Genomic DNA, 12795 nt, shown 5'->3' with positions numbered 1-12795 from the left:
ATGCAGCTGTCTGAAATGTTCTTGTAATGACAAACTCATGTTTTTACAAAGAACTGAGAATATGGGATGGTATTTTCAGGTATGTATAAGCAATTACAGTCCAAACAAAATAGTGCCTGCATTCCTCATTGGGTTAAGTGATGAAAAGACTGACTATTATGTGTGATTACTTCTTCTATTAATTTGGATGTATAAATTAGACATGTTCCTACAGGCCTTTAGAACTTTAATGCGCTATGTAAGTGCTAAATATTAACATACATCTATATTTTTTAATTCAGTGGCTCAGAAGCACGAAAGAGGTACACATCATTGCTCCTGTATCTACCACATTCGCTCCTGGTCAGCTGTGTGCATATTCCTCTGTAAACCAAATTAATACAACTGAGCTGCCTGAGTAGGTCATTAGCCACTCGTAGGGGGATTTGACAAATTAACATCCCTTGAACAATTTGCTAAATTCTTCTTCTCTGACAAGCGAGGGCCCATGTCCTGCTCTAGGTGTACCAGCTGGGGGACACAGACACAGGAGAGACACAGAGGGACAGAGTAATGCCTGGATACTGTGCTCCGCTGCGCTGAAAAAGACGATGCAGAGGTGCTTTTTGGAGTTGGACTTAGTATGCAGGCATGGGCGCCCCAGGGACATGGGCAGCAGAGAGTAGGTGCAAGCTCCAAATATTTCCCCAAAACTAAGCCAGGTGGGACCATGTTGTGACTTTTCAACTGTACATCAGTGCTCGTGGTTGGCAAAGGACTGCCATTCCTGGTTTTCATCCCTGTTCAAAGCCTGTGTAACAAGTGCTAAAGCAAATAGTACTCCTATTTTCCCCAAAGTCCCCCCAGATGGAAGGGCCATTTCATACAGAATAGGAAAATTCAGCCTTCACTCCTTCCAGCAGCAGTCCATGAGGACGCTCCAGCCACCAACTCCTTCTGCAGGACCATTGGTTCCCATTCACCTTCTACCCAAATTGTTGGCACATTGGCAGATTTCAAGAACCAAGACAGCCCTAACCAGTGATTTCACAAGACCTTCCATTTCATTTGCAATTCAGTAACTCAATTCCACCTTTAAAAGACAGCTACCACTGTTTTTACCCGTAGGTGGAAGACCATCTCCCCAAAATTTCCCTGAATCAATCCTTTTCTTTTGTCTATAACATCCACAGATTTAATAGGAGCTTTTACGTGACACAGGATGATTATATTTTACTGAGTCTCCTTGCCTTCAAAAGCATCAATAAATCAACAAACCAGAGGTAATTACGGAACAAAACAATGCTAAGGGCTTGATTTAAATAAGCAAACCCCAGAACATTCAGGACTCAACCTCAGCCCATCCTGTCCGTCCCTCTGTGCAAAAATGTTCTTCAAACAGTGAGTGATCTTAGCTCATCTGGATGTGTTGGGTGGATGGAAACTGAGTTTAATGTAGCTCCCCTGGCTTTTATCTGCTTAAATCAGAATCCCATTATTATTTTAACTTTACAATCACTTAATTAAAGCAATGTCCTAGCCAAAAAAAAATTGCCTGGGTGGCCTGAATATTATACCTCCATATTTTTTATGAGGTGACCTTTCTGCTGAGTTCAAGAAACCATGCTTGATCACTAGATTTGGGTGGGAGTTTTGCTTGTGAGGATTATGAGTACATTACAAGCAAAGCCTACTAGATTTACGCATAATTTTTCACTGAAGGTACAAAACAAGTAGCCATCAACTTAATGTCACTTAATGCTGAAGGCTTTAAAGGGTCACATAAAGTCATCCTTTTTATGGGACAGCAAAAATTCATGATTATAGGTTAGGGTTATAAATGAATAAGTAAATCACTTCTTATGCATTGCATTCAGTTGGCCCCTACTCCAAACTCATTTAGTACATAACAGCTTTGCTGTTGCTGTATGTCCTGTGCAGACATTCAGTGGGAGGTTTTATAGTGTTCCACAGCCTACAGTGCTCCCTTGTTTTTAATCTCATTTTCTGTTTTTAACAATGTCTGATAAGAAAACAAGAGGCAGCTGTAGCTCTACCACCTAGCCTATGCTTGCCATGTACCATATCACAAAGTCCAAAAGGACAAAATTTATTAAAAATAATAAATGCTATGTGCAATGTGTGTAAAATATGTTCTGAGGCATTGTACCTGTAAGATGTGGCGCACTCAGGAAGACGCCTTTGTGCCAGGTGATGCAGAGACTTAAGAACTGACTAATAAAAATGTAGGAGCTGTGCGTGCTGTAGATGAACTATCCAGAGCCTGAGCACACCATCCTACAAATCCTTACAGAAGAGGTCCCCAAATATGCTACAAATTACCAGGAGAATGCAGTCCCATTGGATGAAAAAACAAGTTTGCATCAGCTTAGACCACTTTTTTCCCCTCCTGCCCAAATGCAAGATTAAAGGGAGACACAGGACTTACACCGGATCTGTTTACCAGCACTCTCTCATCAAGACTCCTCTCAATAAGGAAGACAGACCCCCCTCAAGGACCCCATGATAAAGGCAGATCTTCTAAAAACGTCACCAGGGCACTAGATTTGCTCTGTTCCAAGGGCAGCTCAGTGGCATACCCAAGGAAAAGAACTGGTACCTTCACCTGAAACCCATGGCACTACCCACTGCCCTCCTCAATTAGATCTAGCAAAAAGCAGGAAAGGCTCAAAATCAAGAGCAAAACTGGCTACCCCTCTGGGAGGGTCCCAACAAGAAACTGTTCTGTGGGAGGATAACCAAAACATGTAGTGGCTCAAAAGGAAGCTGAGAAAATTAAGGAAGTAGAAAAGGTTACGATTAATCTAAATTCCTGTAAACTTACAAATCAGAGGTCAACACATGAGTAACAAAGACACGTCTGATGATAGCCATAAGCACAGCCTCAGCAAACAGACGCAGAAAATGAGAGCGCATTAAGACCGCACGATGAGCAGTGAAGCCAAAGAACCTGAGTGGGCTGAACGAGACCCCAGGGCAATGGTACAGGATGCTGTTCAGAAGGGAGGTGATGTCGAGTTTATTATTAAGATACTGTTTAAGCACCCTGCTTAATAGCTCCTACCGATCTGGTAAGAATACTTGAGAAATATGTGCAGCTTCCTCAGCGGTTGGGGTAAAGTAGAAGGTCTTTCTTTCTTTCCTTCCCATTCTGTCAGTGAAGAATGCCTTGACTGTACTAAGTGGTTATGTCTGGGAAATGATGTGATGGGAGAGACACAATACTTTTCCCTTTCTCCAGGTTTGTTATGTGACCTTGCATTGGACTTGGCATTGTAACCATTATGGTTACAATTACCATTAGAGGAGCCTGAGAAGAAATTGAAGGGTACAAAATGAAGTAGTATTGTCAACTGAAAAATCAATTTTTTCCCAATTTTTGCTAAACGTCAACACAGTAGCAGTGTACTGACTAGGAAATGTATCCCCCCACTCTTGTTTCATCATATGAAAATGTTGGCACTGATTCCCTGCACCATGAAAGCAAATGTCTGTAGATATGCCTGGTATATAACAAGCAACTGTCATGCTGTGATGTGAGACTAATTGATTTGAAGGCAAACACCTTGACAGACAGGCAGGCAGAGCACGCACAAAAGTAATAGTAAGGTAAAGGAAAGACACTGATGTACAGCATATCCCTGTTGTCTCTACTGTGTTTGACAAACTCTTTATTCCTTACAAATAAACAAACACCACGAAATGTGGCTATTTTAGCAACAATGTCAGAAGAAAACTGTATCATCGTCGTAGCGTACAGACCTCATGTGCCAAAGCAGGATGAGCTATTTCAGAAAGCCTTGCACACTGAAAACAGACTTTCCCCCCAGATCTTTCACCAATTTTTTCCTCCCTCTTCAATAACAGCGCCCACCATCAGCCAAGCTACCGGCAGGCTACAGAGACCTGTGCCCATTTCTGTCCATTCCCCTTCAGACCTCTGCAAATCATAATTTCCAAAACGTGCCTGGCGCTTGTGGAGGCAGAACCCGCAACCTTCAGCTCACTGAGACCCAGAAAGAAGCAGCAAACCTCTGGCTGCGTGTAGTAGCAAAAGCAGCAGCAGGACGCACCGGGCTGCCCAGCACGGTCTGGTCCCCTCAAAAGGTGCCAACAACCCTAACCAGAACGGGATGTCGGGATAATGTAAAGAATCCACTTTTTTTTTTTTTCTTTCCCCCCCATTTGTCCCTGCCATCAGTCACCGTGCCCCCTCCCCCTAAGTAAATGAAATCAATCAGCAGGGATTTCTGTAAAATACATAAAACAGTCATCTTCCAGACTCTACCAGAAGATAAATGGTTCCAGACATTGGACTGCAGCCATTTTCCCACACATGCTACAGTGTTTTGTCATCCATATTGGGCCATAATAGTGAGTGGGTTTTGGTTGTTGTTTTTTTTTTTTTTTCTGTCAGCAGCCAATGCTTCTGCTTCTAACTCGTACATTAAAACCACTGCAACTAGAGTAATTCTTCTGCACAATTTGTAATAGAACAGTTTAGTTCCCGGTAATACAGGCTGGGGTCTTGTACAGAACTTTGACACTTTTCTGCTACAGCTAATATTGCCTTATCGCTCCCAGCTGGAGTTTCACAAACCTTTTTGGGATTAAAGCATATCACCCCAAATACAAGCCACTGAACTGAAACGAGCATGAAACTATAAGCAGTGCAAACCTTATCTGAGAACCTGCTAACAAGAAATAATAGGATTGCTTACACTATCTCACGCTGGCTTTTGTGCTAGTTTCAAAGAAGGATACAAATACATGACAACAGATGCATCACAATGTGAGTTTACAATTAATTTTAACATATTCTAAAGCACGTTCTTAATAATCTGTTAACATAAAATGTACTTTGGAAAGAACCATGGGGCTTTTTCATTATTAAGAAATGTGCAACCAAATTCTACCCTTAATTAAATCAGGAGTAATTTTATTAACTGCAGTAGACTTAAACCTGACTTACAACAGTGTAAGTGAGGGTAGGATTTAGCCCCGGGGTGTTTATACACTGTAGTTGCACTTAGTTTAGATCTATTTGGGTGGGAACTCCTTTCCCCTTTCCAGAAAAAATATTCTTGCCTACCCCTTTTCACCTCGCAACTGGGGCCAGACCAGTCTTTTCTTCTAAGATGTTTTTCATAAAGGTTACGAACAAATCTTATCCTCGACAGGAGGTGACCTTATTAAACAAAACCACCCTCTGAAGTGATGGACACCAGCAGTTTTAAAGTTTGTTTACAAGTTTTTGAACAAGCCGCCTCAAACAGATAAGCTTAAAAATAAATAAAAAACTTTAAGTAACATCTATTTTAGAAAGGAGATACTTATGTCTGTTTTCAAAGCTGAAAAGCCCTTCCAAACAGTACTAGCTGCTGTATTAAACACCCCTGCTCCAGTATAGAAACTTACTGTCCACAGAGATCCTTGGGCTTCACTGTACCTTTGAACCAAAATCACTTTCTTCTGTACTTCATTTTCTGCTCTCTTGAAATCGGATTCCCAGTTCCTGACAGATGGCTCCTCTGTCACCGAGCGCTGCTTCCGCCTCCTTATCGCTGCCAGCTAATACTTCCACGATGCTTAGCTGTTGTCTGCGGAGCTGTGCTCTACATCATTTCTACTCTGATCAATGCTCCGCTTGGTTTTAGGTTGGTTTCTAGTCCCGCCTCCTGCTCTTGAAGAAACGAAAACTCACAGCTGGATTTTCTATAAATCATCCCTTTTAACAGTGGCTGAGCAAGTATGGCAAATACTACAGCTAAGACCTGCTGCTCCATTTGAAACTTCAAAAACAATTCCTCATCTTAATGATGCACACGTGAAAGTTAATCATGTACTAAAATCACTAATACTGAAAAATAGTGGCCAGATAATTGTGACCTTCAGGGCTTAGAAGCTGATTAATGTAATACAAAACTCCTCTCTGTTCCAGAGGGGGAATATGGTAAAACACACTGCCTCGGTGAATTGCTTTATATAATGTTTCGCTTTGAACAGGAGCTTGTCATTCTTACAAAGATAAATTTACATTTGCAATGCAGAGCTTTTTGACAGACTAACCCAGCGTACGTACTGTTTAGGCTAGCAGCCCTAAGCTTGAAAGAGCCTTTACCATCGTAGCAGCTCTTTTGAAGTGTAGGCAGGAAATGGTTTTATTTTCTGCACGGCACTGAGTGCACTATACAGCGCTGGACTCATTATCATGTTTAACAAAGCACGGAGTATAAAAGCAAGGTGGTACCGTAAAACCAGCGCTATGAACTTTGTTCCCATCAACAGAGCAAAACAGAGCTGAGTCTCCATAAACTGTAAATTGTTTTAATCCTCCGCCCTCCAGATCGTCAGAAAATGTGCCATGGAAATTAAAAATGACTGGATACAGTCCGAATGGGCTGCAAAATCCTGGGGCTCTTGGGTTTTTCTAAGGTGAGAGCCGGATCCCAGCTGAAAGTGTCAGCAGGGCTCTCTGCCCTCTGACCGATGGTTAAAGCCGTCTCCTCCATGGCTAACGGCTGACCGTGTCCCGGTGGCACACAGGGTCCCCCGACCGCTGCCCACGCCTGGTCCAGCTGGGGATCGCTGAAGAGCAGCCGAGCCGCTGCCGTAGGCTGGATGAAGGACCCCTCGAGTTTCGGCTCTGCCAGCGGCTGAGGGAAGGGAGCGAGAGCAGCATGTGCTGGGAGCGGATTTTCCCCAGGTGTGCTGCTCGGCTCCCGCAAGCAGGGACCTGGGGGCTTCCCCAGACAGCTGCTGGAGCTGGACGATGGCATCACTGGTCTTGTATGAGTAGATCTTGCCTCTTTATGAAGTCTATTCTAACCAACCCTAATGTGTTCCAAAAAAGTAGTGGAAAAACACAAAAAAAATGCACTTTTGTCTGCTTACACTGACTTTCTAACCACTTCATTACATGCCCCGCCGTTCTCACAAGTTCAGTTTTTCCACACGATAGATGACTTCATGGGCTCCGTCAGATCCTATTTAATCCTCTTTTTTTTTTTTTTTAAGCTGAAGAATCTAATCTGTTTCGTGCCTTGCTGTACGTCCTACTGCTCCCGTAAGAGATGCAGTTAGCCCTTTAGTTCACATGGTAGAAGCTGATGTCACAGCACCAGAGCTCAAGCCTTCCTCCCAGTCTGTGACTGCCATTTGTGGAAATGGGAAAATATTTTCATCTTCTTTCCTTACAGTTCTGCAGACAGTAACTGAGGACAGTCAGTTGTCATCTTGCAATCTGACAGCTCTCCACAACCACTGCATGAGTGGCCTGCACACAAGAATTTGAGAACAGCTACGCCAGACAAATTTCCAAATGGTTACTAGCCAGGCAGCCTAGAAGAATTGGATTAAGTAGCCAGGAATGCTCTGAGCTGAGAGCAGCACCTCTCTGATGCAGCTACTACTCTCTTAATCAGCAGCCATAAGACACGGGTCCTGGGCCCTCGTCCAAGCAGCTGTGACTCAGATTTGAAGTGCTGCAACGACAGTGCTCTCCTGTGGATGCACTGGTTGATCAGTGCCAGTAACTTGATGATGGAGAGTGAAACGAGCAGGGGAGAAGCACTATCCCTGCGCCCGATTCAAATATGTAACGGCAAATATAATTAATCTGCTTTCCAGATGCTGCTGTACATTCAATACTTATCAGCTGTCAGAAAACCACAACTGATTAAAATTGCTTGCTTGACCTTTAAAATGTACTTGAAAATCCATAAATGAGACCTATCAGTGGTACATACCCATTTGAATATTAACAGAATTTTGAATCTCTAGCAAAGGCTGTAAGAGGAGATTAAAGGTTTGATACCACAGTGTGACATGCACTATATGAACCCAGGATGGGAATCTTCCAAGGACTTTTACAGAGCATTTTGTCTTCTGCCTGCAGTAATGTTTATGGCACATAGGACAAGATTTGCTCTTTCTCTGCCCTGAGGCTGTTGACCATCATCTGAATAACAAGAAAAAACGCCTGCTGCAGATGAAAAGAAATATATTTACTCTACATCGCCCTCCACATGCTTTTGTTCCAGTGGACTGCATGGGAAGATCTCCTCCCACCACTAATGAGCATTCAGTTCACAGGCTCAAACTAGAGTAAATCCACAGTAAAGCAGCAAAATGTGGTAGCCCAGATGTTGGTTTATCAGGACTGTTTCTCTCTGCATCTCTTCTCCTATTGGGCCACACTATTTGCTAATTGTGAACAGAGGCCTACCTAAAGTAGCCCAATACGGCTGAACACAAGATGGCCATGGAATGAGTTCAGGTCCTGGGAGTCAGATCATCTGCACTGTTTACCTGCAAGCTATTTGCTGGTTCTCTCTCTGGCTCTGTTTTGGACTACTTCTACCAACCTTCTCCTAAGCAGCATGAACATGAGTCAGTCTATGTCCCCTGGCCAAAGGATCCCTGACCCTTCTTGGTTTGGTAGTACAGATGTCATCCCAGGGATGAAGGACAGTAGAATAGTTCTTCCTGCCACTGTTGTGCAGATACTGCAGCCCTCACTGCCCCCGCCTCGCCTGGAGATAGTCATTAGATCTGCTGAGACTGGATACCAGATATGACTGCCATAAAAAATCAGAGAGTACTTCCCAACTGTGACTCCACAGGTCAGATACAAGAGGTCACATATTGCTAACTGGTCTCATTATCATTTAAAAAGAGCTTAGAAAATGTCATATGAAGAGAAAGAATTGAAGACCTACAGATTTGTTGAATTGGTAGGATGATCCCCTGCTCAGATGTTCAACAGGCAAGAAAGCTCTGCTGAGGACAAGCTCATGGTGCCACACAGATCTTCATTTGGGCCTTCTGACCTGTAGCCTCTCCCTCTGCTAACGCTTGGGGAATCACCAGAAGAAACATGAGCAAACATTTTGGTGGCTGGACTTCTGTCAGAGAAAGAACTTTCACCTTGATGTAAAGAGCTCCTTTGCAAGGAGCTAGGACTCCATCCAAGGATCTTAAGCACTCACAGACCGTGTGATGAAAGTATTGTAGAGGGAGCAATCACAGAGCTCCATTGGCTCTGGTCAAAGTCTGCCCTGCCTTGTCCTTAAACAAATTGGATCATAAAATCACAGGCCCCTGGGGTAATTCAGGTGTGAAAGATCCCCAGGAGGTCTCAAGTCCAATAGCCCCTTTGGTCTTCTGGCCATGCTGAAACACGAAGTTCATATAGAGCTTCATCTCCCCACAACTGCACTGTGGGGGAAGGAGGAGGAATAAATTACTTGCCATCTTCCCCCAGCGACTTATAAATAGAAACGCTTGACCTTCTCAATGCAACCAGGATGGCTATGCCTGCTTGGCCCTGGACTCTTTTCGGGAGTTGAATAAATTTAATATGTTGAACCTTCTACCATGAGACTGTTGGGGTAAAATTTTTAATAGTTTAAAAGCATTCTGACTGCAGTGTATGTGCTTATAATGTGGGAAACAGAATGATTAAAAACCTTATATTTTGCATCTTAAAACTCTTAAGATACTCAAGAACACATTATTTCTTCTGTTTGCTTTGCTAAGACAGCATGCATGAGCTGCTAGATAGATTTGGAAACACTTTGAGCCCCTTGTGAAGAAGCAACAGATATGAGGACACTGCTGGAAGGATGAGGAAGATGAAGATGTTAATCTATGAAGATGAGCACTCATGTCTCCCAGCATCTCTTCGCCACCGCTGCTCTGCAGCCTTGCTCCTCTGGGGGTCATGAGCTCCATTTTCAGCTGAAACTTATTCATGGGTGGGCTACATGGTCCTCCAGCTCAAAAGCTGTTTTCCCCTCATTGGTGTTCACCCTCCAATTGCAGGCAATGAGAGCAGTTTCGTTCTCCCTGCAGACAGGAGACTAAACCACAGCCACTGTTTCAGTCTCCTTTGATAAAATAAGCCATTTCCCCTCTAACAGCTTTTCTGAATCCACCGACACAAGTTGAATGGGGGCTGGATCATGGGGAACAAGAACGGAGCACAGTATTGCAGACGGGGCCACAGGCGCCACGTACCCACCTCTCCTGTGGAAACACATCGCCAGATAGAGCCAACAGCCGGGCTGTCCTGCCAGGCCACATTTTGGGAGCAACTTGCAATTATTCTCCAGTCTGCAAACACATTCAAGCCTTTGATCTCCTCCGTCGCTCCCAACTGTCAGCCTCCTAGATTATGCCAGTATTTCCTGCTGCTATCCCCTAATCACCGTACCATGCCACCGATAACCACCGTACAACCGCAAACCGAGCTGCCCGCAGAGGAAGGGCGCACGGAGCCAGTGCCCCACCGCTTGCCGGTTCCCTTTCATCCTGTTTTATTATCGCACGTCCTGCGCTAACCCTGGCAGATTCTGGAGGGGAACTCAAGGCAAAGGTTTTATTTTGTGCTACCAGCACCAGGCAAACCCTGTCTTCAGGTTTCCCCTACAAACACACTCGTATTTTTTCCTAAAGATTATGACATTTTGAAAAGTTACAGAGATGAGGGAACATAAAGTGCTGCATAACACAGAGATGTTTTCAGCAAAAATGACGAGGGGAAAGGAAAAAAACAACATCCGGGTTATTACAGTTTGAAAGTCTGTATCACGGATACTTCAAGGCAAAATCAAAAGAAAAAAGAGATTTGAAAAGTTCCTATCTAAAGCAGAAAATCGTAATGGTAATACGTTGAGTGGGGATTTTTTTCCTGGGCAGTTTTCATGCAGTAGATGCTCTTAGCTAAGACTGCCATTTCCCAAAGGGATCCTGAATTATTTGTCATTTATTTGCTGTTGTGGTGGTTATGGAAAGTAGGACAGTTGTACTATCTCCACCTGATGAGAAAGCCATACACTTTTGCATTTTAATATAAAACACATTCTTTGAAGGATCAAAATATGTATTACCTAACTTATTTTTCAGGAAAACCTCTCTCATTTATACTTGATACTCATTTAGCTCTTCAGAGTCTTTCTCCTGCTGGAAAATCTCTGGAGTTTACATGGCATATCTCTGTGTCACATGTGTTCCCTTTAATAGCCAACATAAATGTTTTTCAACTCTAAACTCTACAGCTTGAGTCTCACTTATGAAAGTCAAGCAGCGCCTCTCTGCTTTACTCATCACGCGACCGAACGACTGCTGATCTACCTGCTTGCCTCGCTGCAAAGCAGGGGCTCCCAGAGCCGTTTGCTTTGGTTTGATGAAACCGGGTGATAAATCCCCTCCTGACTTTTCAGAAAAGCTCTGACACTCTTCAGAAAGCTCTGTTCCCTGATATTTTTTCCCTTCATGGGCACCAGCAGTGCCATGCTCAATTCAGCAGCATCTCCTCCTTGTCTCTCCACTCCCACAGGCCGGGACCTGGGGGAGTGTGGCCGTAGGCTCCCACCAAGGTGGTCCTGTGGGACAAACCATCTCTAGGGGCCTGAAAATGGCACTTACTGCACTTCAGTGAAAGGAGTCCTGTTTAACATGAGGTTCAGTTTGTGCATGGCAGAGGCACGGTATTTCGTTTGTTCGAACACTTCAAAGAGCTCAGAAATAAAAATTCTTGGAATTGCTGCATGAGTCAAACTTTTTAAAAAGTTTGTATTAAAATGTGAATCACTGGCTTCAGGGGAGGGAAAAAATATTGTTTTCAGCAAAAAGTTAATTAGGTGTCCTGAAAATCAGTAATTAAAAACACCACTAACAGACAATAATCATCTGGAGTGCTAATTTCCTTCTGTACATAAAAGGCTTAAAAAGGACAGCGTACGAGAGAAAAGTTCAGCATCAGCATTTGTCTCAAGACCCAATGCACCCAGGGGCTGGCTCAGGATCCCTTCTACAAGGAAACGAGAGCTAGAAAAGCTATTTTTGTTGCTGTGAAGAAAAGTTGGATTTCTGAAGCTCTACGCCTGCACCATTTTAAATGACCTCAGTCACAAGCAAACCTGAAATGCCATCCTGAGGGACATCGTCGCCATCGCTATCATCCCCCATGCCCGTGTCAGTGAGAAGTGCCACCACCCTGAGCAGAAAATGCAGCTGCTATTTGCGGTGCAACAATACAAGACTGGAAGCGAAGAATATGGTTTCCAAATTAAACAGCGGGAGTAATTTTTGCCGACAGGATGTAATTACTCCTCTTGTAAAAGAGCTGTGGAACACTTAATGGTTTCAAGCACTAATACCTATGGAAACAGAGCCTTCCCCAAATACCCAGCCAAGCGCTAGCTTACCGTTGGCTTGGAGAGCAGTAAATGGCCAAGAACACATCCTGTGCTGCCTAAAACTTCAAGGGCCTCCTTCCAAATGCTGCTTTAGCTGGACTCCTGAAGTTTCTGAAATCAGGTACAATCACTGCCCAGGGTGAAATTTCTTCCATCTTCCACCGGAGCTGTAGTTAAGCACTGACTGTGCCACAGCCCTGAGTATAAATTTTCCACCATCATCTCTCAATGCCAGGTCTGTGACTATTTCAGGTAATTTATCTGACAAGACTACTGTATTCCCAAACGCACTATGAGCAGGCAGTATCTGAGATGACATAAAATATATCAAGGTAAATACAGTAGGATATATGGCATCTCAAAGTTGATGTGCTTCTGATATTAATCTTCTTAAGGCCTGACCAAAATACATTTCCAGATCAGAAATAAAAAGCAGCATCTAAATGTTTTAATTATGGCCAGAACACTCCCAGCATCCGAAAGCCTCTTCATAGAAAGTGTTTTGTGTGAAGTGTGACAGGCCTTAAATACCCTACGGCAACTCAACTCTTACATTTATATGCAAAAATTAAAAACCATACTTATGAAAACA

The 12795-nt window shown here is 43.5% G+C and overlaps 1 protein-coding gene across 5 annotated transcripts in view; it reads right to left on the bottom strand.

The window, feature by feature from the left end:
• The window catches only part of STARD13 (StAR related lipid transfer domain containing 13), a 305468-nt gene that overhangs the window by 72790 nt on the left and 219883 nt on the right, over window positions 1–12795 (bottom strand). The window contains exon 1 of one of the 5 annotated variants that reach the window (XM_075742023.1): window positions 5419–7115. The exons of the other annotated variants lie outside the window; for them this stretch is intronic. The gene's annotated coding sequence lies outside the window, so the exon portion shown is untranslated. Of the gene's footprint in view, window positions 1–5418; window positions 7116–12795 lie in introns of those variants that run through there. 5 annotated transcript variants of the gene reach the window in all.

This window comes from Balearica regulorum, chromosome 1 (assembly GCF_011004875.1).
Source record: "Balearica regulorum gibbericeps isolate bBalReg1 chromosome 1, bBalReg1.pri, whole genome shotgun sequence".
Lineage (NCBI taxonomy): Eukaryota > Metazoa > Chordata > Aves > Gruiformes > Gruidae > Balearica > Balearica regulorum.
The sequence above is the reverse complement of the archived record's forward strand: the minus strand, read 5'-3'. Positions and strand labels throughout refer to the sequence as shown.